Source organism: Aotus nancymaae, unplaced genomic scaffold, assembly GCF_030222135.1.
Source record: "Aotus nancymaae isolate 86718 unplaced genomic scaffold, 86718_ANA_hifiasm-v0.15.2.pri h1tg000075l, whole genome shotgun sequence".
In the NCBI taxonomy this organism is placed as follows: Eukaryota; Metazoa; Chordata; class Mammalia; order Primates; family Aotidae; genus Aotus; species Aotus nancymaae.
In genome coordinates this window covers 4084605-4092625 of record NW_026988490.1, presented here as the reverse complement: position 1 = coordinate 4092625, position 8021 = coordinate 4084605, and the positions used below count along the sequence as shown (strand labels likewise).

The 8021-nt window shown below is 52.6% G+C and overlaps 1 long non-coding RNA gene across 1 annotated transcript; it reads right to left on the bottom strand.

Annotated features, from left to right (window-relative positions):
• Positions 1-272: 272 nt before the first annotated feature.
• On the bottom strand, positions 273-7276 carry LOC135271090 (uncharacterized). Its single transcript, XR_010339214.1, has 2 exons — positions 6109-7276; positions 273-2415 (listed from the first exon to the last, which is right to left on the bottom strand). It is a non-coding gene; the product is annotated as an uncharacterized LOC135271090 (long non-coding RNA).
• Between the last annotated feature and the right edge of the window lie 745 nt (positions 7277-8021).

The window sequence follows — 8021 nt, the reverse complement described above, 5'->3', positions numbered from 1 at the left end:
CGTAAAAAGAACAAATTCTTCCGGACCATTCCCGAGAGAAGAGGCTGCCACCCACACAGGGCATGAGGGGAGCCTGGGTCTGGCCAGGGAGGCAGAAATCAGCACAGGAACAGCCTTCAAGGGATTTCCACATGATGCGGAAGCAAGGCTGGGTCACAGCTCGGGGTTCGTGCCTATGAACAGTTCTGTGCACTCTGCTCTACGGGGCAGGCTTCAGTAGCCTCATACCCAACAAGGAATGATTTCAGGCCAGGAAAATAATTGGGTTGAGGCCAGGTGTGGTGACTCATGACTGTGAACCCATCACTTTGGGAGGCTGACGCGGGTGGATCCCCTGAGGTCAGGAGTTCGAGACCAGCTGATGCAACATGGTGAAACTGCATTTCACCGGGTGCGGTGGCTCACACCTGTAATCCCAGCACTTTGGGAGGCCGAGGCGGGTGGATAACAAGGTCAGGAGTTAGAGACCAGCCTGGCCAATATAGTGAAATCTCATCTCTACTAAACAAAAAAATTAGCTGGGCATGGTGGTGCACACCTGTGATTACAGCTACTCTGGAGTAGCTGAGGCAGGAGAATTGCTTGAACCCGGAAGGCGGAGGTTGCTGAGTGGAGATCATGCCATTGCACTCCAGCCTGGGCGACAGAGCAAGACTCCGTCTGAAAAATAAATAAATTTTAAAAAGAAATGCCATCTCTACTAAAAACACAAAAAGTACTCCGGGCATGATTGTGGGCACCTGTAATCCCAGCTGCTTGGGAGCCTGACGCACCAGAATCGCTTGAACCCAGGAGGCGGGGGTTGCAGTGAGCCGAGATTGCACCACTGCACTCCAGCCTGGGCAACAGGATAAGACTCCATCTCAAACATAATAATAGTAATAATTACCTGGGCATGGTGGTTTACACCTACAGTCCCAGCTACTTGGGAAGCTGAGGTGGGGGGATTGCTAGCTCAGGAGTTGAAGGTTACACGGAGCTGTGATTGTGTCACTGCACTCCAGGCTGAGCAACAGAGCCAGACCCCGTCTCTACAAAAAAAATATAATTAGCTGGGCTTGCTGGCTGACACCTGAAGTCCTGGCTTCCATGGGAGGTTGAGGTGGGAGGATTACCTGAGCCTAGGAGTTTGAGACCAACCTGGACAACATAGCCAGACCATGTCTCTACAGAAAAATAAAATAAGCTGGGTGTGGTGGTGCACACCTGTGGTCCTAGCAACTCTGAAAGGTAAGACAGCAGGTTCCCTGGAGCCCAGGAATTTGAAACCAGACTCTGCAACATGGTGAAACCCCATCTCTACCAAAATTACAAACATCTGCTGGGTGTGGGGGTGTGCACCTGTAGTCCCAGCTACTCGGGAGGCTGAGGGGAAGAGGATCACTTGACCCCAGGAGGTTGAGGCGAAGCGAGCTATCACTGCACCACTGCACTCCAGCCTGGGCAACAGGGCAAGACCCTGTCCCTAAAAATAATTGCAAGAAATATCAAGCTGGGCGCGGTCGCTCACGCCTCTAATCCCAACATTTGGGAGGCTGAGGCAAGCGGATCACCTGACGTGAGGAGTTCAAAACCAGCCTGGCCAACGTGGTGAAAAATACAAAAATTAGCCAGGTGTGGTGGTGGCAGGTGCCTGTAATGCCAGCTACTTGGGAGGCTGCGGGGGGAGAATCACTTGAACCCAGGAGGCGGAGGTTTCGGTGAGCTGAGATCGCGCCACCGCACTCCAGCGTGGGCGACAGAGACTCTGTCTCAAAAAAGGAAATACTGGCTTGGTGTGTGGGAGCTAGCCGAGGGGATGCTGGCTTGCACGGGGGAGGCCAGCTCCCAAGGGCATTGTTATTGGGTTTAGCAATTAGTGACTTGTGGGAGGGCCGTCTTTCTCGGGGTCTGTGAGGGCTGCAGTCACCACAGCAGGAAGAATACAGAAAAAAGTCATCCCATCACTTTGGGAGGCTGAGCTGGGAGGATTACTTTAGGCTAGGAGGTCAAGACCCCATAGAGACCAGCCTGGCCAGCACAGCAAGATCCCATCTCTATTTCTTAACAAAAAGAAAAAGAAGGCATAGGATGGGTCCCCTGATCACCGATATCTGGCCCGCACATAAGGCACAATACTTGGGACGTCAGGGGTGAACCTGCAGCCGCCGTGTCCCAGACTTAGGAAGGGTCCCTGTCAGCACCACAGCAGCTTCTGGTCGAGTGTGATGACATCGCTGACAAAGTTGTCCTCGCCGATGAAGTCTCCCGTGATGACGTTGGTGCAGTGGGACCCCGGCCTCAGGCACTGCTCCCAGACCCACAACCGCAGGCACAGCAGGTTGGGCATCATCATCTTCTCCGGGGACTCTGATGGGTGCACCAGGATGTACTGCAGGTTCTCGGTGAGGTTGATGCCGCCCACAAACAGCCCTCCTGGAACAGTGAGTAGGTGGAGACATCACACAACCACCTGCCTCCACCCGCCCGTTTACCCCTCTTATTCACATGGTTAGAGGCTCAGATCTCAGGAATAATGGCCCCAAAGATGGCCACATCCTAATCCCCATGTGAAAGACAGAATAATGGCCCCAAAGATAGCCACATCCTAATCCCCATGTGGGGACAAAATAATGGCCCCAGAGATGTCCAAGTCCTAATCCCCATGTGGGAGACAGAATAATGGCACAAAGATGCCCACATCCTAATCCCCATGTGGGAGACAGAATAATGGCCCCAGATGTCCACGTCCTAATCCCCATGTGGGAGACAGAATAATGACCCCAAAGATGTCCACGTCCTAATCCCATGTGGGAGACAGAATGATTGCACAAAGATGTCCACGTCCTAATCCCCATGTGGGAGACAGAATAATGTCCCCAAAGATGTCCACATCCTAATCCCCATGAAGGAGAGAGAATAATGGCCCCCAAGATGTCCTCATCCTAATCCCCATGTGGGAGACAGAATAATGGCCCCAAAGATGCCCACGTCCGAATCCCCATGTGGGAGACAGAGAAGAATGCTGTTGTGTTCGGCACAAAGTCTGTGACATTTGTTATGAGGCTTATAGAGAGTGTTGACACTGACCAGTGATTGTGAAAATTGGGTCGCTGCATAATTAGAAATGAAAATTTTGAGGGTCCATGTAGATATGCTGAGCCAGAATCTCTGTGGGGGCAGGGCGAAGGGGGCTGCAGGCTGTGCTTGAAGGAGCTCCCCCAGGGGTAGGTAGGTTCCCGTGCCCCTGTGTTGGCCAGCTGAGCTCACTCCAAGACCAGAAGACAGCAAAGTCAGCAGAAGGTTAAGGCCAAGTTCTCTCAGTGGCTTTTAAGACTTATTTCTAGGCCGGGCACGGTGGCTCATGCCTGTCATCCCAGCACCTTGGGAGGCTGAGGCGGGCGGACCATCTGAGGTCAGGAGTTTGAGACCAGCCTGACCAACATGGTGAAACCCCGTCTCTGGCAAAAATACAAAAAATTAGTTGGGTGTGGTGGCACATGCCTGTAATCCCAGCTACTCGGGAGGCTGAGGCAGGAGAACTGAATCGCTTAAACCTGGGAGGCAGAGGATGCAGTGAGCTGAGATTGCGGCATTGCACTCCAGCCTGGGCGACAAGACTGAAACTCCGTCTCAAAAAACAAACAAACAAACAAAAAAACCGCATTTCTAAACTGTGTAACCTTATTCCTGGGTAAGGGCAAGAGACCAGGTTGACAAAAGCCTGCTCCTTTGCCCAACCTGTGAGCTGGGGTTTTTTGTTTCTTGTTTTTTTAAGACAGAGTTTTACTCTGTAGCCCAGGCTGGAGTGCATTGGCACGATCTTGGCTCGCTGCATCCTCTGGCTCCTGGGTCCAAGTGATTCTCCTGCCTCAGCCTACTGAGTAGCTGGGAATACAGGGGCCCGGCACCACGCCCGGCTAATTTTGTATTTTTAGTAGAGACGGGGTTTTGCCATCTTGGCCAGGCTGGTCTCAAACTCCTGACCTCAAGTGATCCACCCGCCTTGGCCTCCCAGATTGCTGGGATTACAGGCGTAAGCCACCGTGCCAAACCTTGCTCATTTTTTTCCTTTTTTTTTTGAGACAGACTTTTGCTCTTGTCGCCCAGGTTGGAGCGCAGTGGCACAGTCTCGGCTCACCACAGCCTCCGCCTCCCGGGTTCAAGCGATTCTCCTGCCTCAGCCTCCTGAGTAGCTGGGACTACAGGTGCCCGCCACCATGCCCGGCTGATTTTTGTGTTTTCAGTAGAGACGGGGTTTCATCATCTTGGCCAGGCTGGTCTCAAACTCCTGACCTCAGGTGATCCACATGCCTCAACCTCCCAAAGTGATGGGATTACAGGAGTGAGCCACGACGCCGTGTCAATTTTTGTATTTTTTTTTTTTGTCTTTGAAGACGGGGTTTCACCATGTCGGTCAGGCTGATCTTGAACTCACAACCTCAGGTGATCCACCCGCTTTGGCCTGCAAAGTGCTTGGATTACAGGTGTGAGCCACCACGTCTGGCCCAATTTTTGTATTTTTTAGTAGACACGGGGCTTCACCATGTTGGTCAGATGGGTCTTGAGCTGCTGACCTCAGGTGATCCGCCTGCCTCAGCCTCCCAAAGTGCTGAGGTTACAGGCGTGAGCCACCGCACCTGGCCTGTTTTGCTCTCCTTAATCTACCTTTTGCATAATCTACAGAACCTGTAAACCAAAATTAAAATTGAAAGGCTCCCCAACCATCTGAATGGACTGCCTCCTTGAGCAGGGCACTCTACAGCCTGAAAGACTGGTTCCCGTCATCGTGGGAAGTGGGGTAGGGGGCCGAGCGTCATTCTGTAGGTCCAGCAAGCACATTATATGAAAAACACAGCACTCACATCAACACAGACCTGAAGTCTGATAAGAAATCTTTCCCATCTATCCTCTCTGAAGCTGGCTACCTGGATAAAAGCTTGCTCTGAGGCTGGGCAAGGTCTGATTCACACTTGTCATCCTAGCACTTTGGGAGGCTGAGGCAGGCGGATCACCTGAGGTCAGGACTGCGAGACCAGACTGACCAATAACATGAAACCCCGTCTCTACTAAAAATACAAAAATTACCCGGGTGTGGTGGCACATGCCTGTGATCCCAGCTACTCGGGAGGCTGAGGCAGAATTCCTTGAATCCAGGAGGTGGAGGTTGCCGTGAGCTGACATTGTGCCACTGCACTCCAGCCTGGGTGACGAGAGAATCTCCATCTCAAGAAAGGAAAGGAAGTTGGGGGGATAAGGGAAGGGGAGTGGGGAGGGAAGCGGGGAAGGGAGAAATGGAAGGGGAAGGGAAGGGAGGGGAACAAGGGAAGGAAAGAAGCAAAGGAAAGAAGGGAACGGGGAAGTGAAGGGGGAAAGAAAGGGGAGCAGAGGGGAGAGGAGGGGAGGAAAGGGGGAGGGGAGGGGAGGGAAGCAGGGAAGGAAAGAAGGGAACAGGGAAGGGAAGGGTGAAAGGAAAGGTGAGTAGAGGGGAGGAGAGGGAAGGGGGGAGGGGAGGGAAGGGGAGGGGGAAGGGAATGGGAGGGGAAGGCGGAAGGGGGAAAGGAGGGGAAGGGAGGGAAGGGGAGGGGAGAGGAGGGGTGGGAAGGGGGAAATGGAGGGAAGGGGAGAAGAAGAGGGAAGGGCAAGGGGAGGGTAAGGGGAAGGGGAAGGAAGGGGAGGGGTGGGAAGGGGAGAAGGGGAGGGGAGGGAAGGGGGAAGGGGAGGGGATGGGAGGGAAGGGGGAAGGAGAGTGGAGGGTAGGGAAGGGTAGGGAAGTGGAGGGAAGGAGAGTGGAGGAGAGCAGAGGTGAGGAAAGGGGAGGAGAAGGAAGGGGAGGAGAGGGAAGAGGGGAGGGGAGGGGAGGGAAGGGGGAAGGGAAGGGGGAAGGGGGAAGGGGGAATGGAAGGGGGAAGGGGAGGGGGGGGAGGGGATGGGAGGGAAGGGAAACCGGGAAGGGAAGGGGGAGAGGGAAAGGGAGGGGATGGGAGGGGAGGGAAGGGAAGAAGAGAAGGGAAGGGAAAGGAAAAAGGAAGAAGGAAGAAGGGAGAAAGGAAAAAAGGGAGGGAGGGAGGAAGGGGAGCCAGAAGCCAGGCACAGAAACAGCCGCATTGGTGGCAGCTTGGCGTTTACCTTATTTGAAGCCGGTTTCAACATTTGGCTGCCTTTGGCTGAAACTCAGTGGTCGGCAGAAGAGTAGGTTCTGGTCTGTTTACACTTTCTGTTACCTCATACTTCACTGTGTACAGAGAAACCTTTATGCCGAACTGAAAATATGTCAGGAGGCAATTTCAGGAACCGTAAATATTGGAAATAGAAGTTACTTGTTTTTTTCTTTTTGAGATGGAATCTTCCTCCATCGCCCAGGCTGGAGTGCAGTGGTGCGATCTCACCTCACTGCAGCCTCCCACTCCCGGGTTCAAGCGACTCTCCTGCCTCAGGCTCCCGAGAAGCTGGGACTACAGGTGCCCGCCACCACACCCGGATAATTTTTGTGTTTTCAGTAGAGATGGGGTTTCACCATGTTGGTCAGGCTGGTTTCGAACTCCTGACCTCATGTGATCCGCCTACCTCGGCCTCCCAAAGTGCTGGAATTACAAGTGTGAGCCACCATGCTTGGCCTTTTTTCCTTTCCTTTTTTTTTAATTGCATTTTAGGTTTTGGGGTACATGTGAAAAACATGCAAGATTGTTGCATAGGTGCATATGTGGCAGTGTGATTTGCTGCCTTCCTCCCCTTCACCTATATGTGGCATTTCTCCCCATGCTATCTCTCCCCAACTCCCCACCTGCCACGGTCCCTCCCACTCCCCCCCAACAGACCACAGTGTATAGTGCTCCCCTCCCGGTGTCCATGTGTTCCCTTTGTTCAACACCCGTCTATGAGTGAAAACATGCAATGTTTGATTTTGTGTTCTTGTGTCAGTTTCCTGAGAATGATGGTTTCCAGGTTCATCCATTTCCCTACAAAGGACGTGAATTCATCGTTTTTGATGGCTGCGTAATATTCCATGGTGTATATGTGCCACATTTTTCCTGTCTGGTCTATCATCGATGGGCATTTGGGTTGGTTCCAGGTCTTTGCTATTGTAAACTGTGCTGCAATGAACATTCATGTGCATGTGTCCTTATAGTACAACGATTTATAATCCTTTGGATATATACCCAGTAATGGGATTGCTGGGTTAAATGGAATTTCTATTTCTAGGTCCTTTTTGCTTCTCAGGAAGGAGAGGGGGAATGGAATTGGTGATGGTTTAAAAGAAGCCAGCTCAGGCCGGGCACAGTAGCTGATACCTGTAATCCCAGCACTTTGGGAGGCTGAGACAGGCAGATCACATGAGGTCAGGAGTTTGAGACCAGCCTGGCGAACATGGTGAAACCCCATCTCTACTAAAAATACAAAAACTTAGACAGGAATGGTGGTGGGTGTTGTGATCCCAGATACTTGGGAGCCTGAGGCAGGAGAATCTCTTGAGCTTGGGAGGCAAAGTTTGCAGTGAGCCGAGATCACACCACTGCCCTCCAGCCTGGGCGACAGAGCAAGACTCCAAATCAAAATAAATAAATAAATAAATAAATAAAATAAAATAAAATAAACATTTATCTCCACCTGGTGTCCCTTCTTGCTATTGGAGGGGGTGCTCCCCATCCTCAGTATTTGAAACTCAATCATGGGCTGAAGGAATGTTCCAGTGGAGAAGAGGGCTTTGCATCAAAGGTAGTGCCCCGACCAAAAGCTTCCGTTCCGGGCATCGGGAGGGGTTGGCAAGCACACCTTGCAGCACACAAGGGCACTGTCAACCGGGAAGTCCCAGCATTTCCAGGGCCCCACACTCAGCCCACTTAACTCAAGCACCTTTCACAACCCTCGGCTCACACAAGAGAGGGGGCCCCAAGGCATGGACGAGACATACCTCAGCCCACTGGAGGTCCCCGCCCGCATTACGGCCCACACCCGGTGACCCAGGACACAGAGGGGGAGGAGGGGCTGGGTGCGGTGACCACAGGATCACATCACACCAGGACAAAGACGGAGGACAGGCC